Below are 833 nucleotides of genomic sequence, written 5' to 3' on the forward strand. Positions count from 1 at the left end.
AAGAGAAAACTGACAATATTTTGACCTGTATGATAACAAAAATACTATGCATCAGAATTTGTCAGATACAGCTAACACAGTGCTTAGAAGAAAACTTAGCCACAAATGCCTATGTTTAATAAAAAAAAAAAAATGCAAATTAATGAACTAGCATTGTTCTCAAGAAGTTAGTAAAAGAAATTTGGGGAAGATGATAGCAGGGGTGGCAGCATAGTTTTTTAATCTTCTCAGATCTCCATATAAAAACAGGAAGTGTTTAGTTAGCAAAACAAAACCTATGAACAACATTTATAACAAAAATAGAAGACTTAAATAAATGAGGAGATATCCCATGTTCATGAATTGGAAGTCTCAATATTGTTAAGATGGCAACTGTCCCTGAATTGGTTTACAGAGCCAACAGAATCTCAATTGAAATCCCAGCAGGATTGTAAAAAATAATTTGCCAAGCTGATTCTAAAATTTACATAAAAATACAGAATGACCTAGAATAGTTAAACAACTCTGAAAAAGATGTACAAAGTTGGAGGACTTATACTTCCTGATTTCAAGACTTACTAGGAAGCTAAAGTCATCAAGGCTGAATGGCACTGGCATATAGACATATATATCAATGACACAGAATAGAAAGTCCAGAGATAGATGCACATATATATGGTCAACTGACTTTTTGTGTGTGGGCATATTTTTATTTCTCTTGAATAAGTGAGCAATGGAATTGCTTGGTCATAAGATAGATGTATAATTAATAACAAACTGCCATCCAGGTTTCCAGAAAGGTTGCACCACTTTACACACTTGCAAGTAATATGTGAAATGTGAACACTGTAGTT

This window comes from Pteropus vampyrus, unplaced genomic scaffold, assembly GCF_000151845.1.
Source record: "Pteropus vampyrus isolate Shadow unplaced genomic scaffold, Pvam_2.0 Scaffold35, whole genome shotgun sequence".
NCBI lineage: Eukaryota > Metazoa > Chordata > Mammalia > Chiroptera > Pteropodidae > Pteropus > Pteropus vampyrus.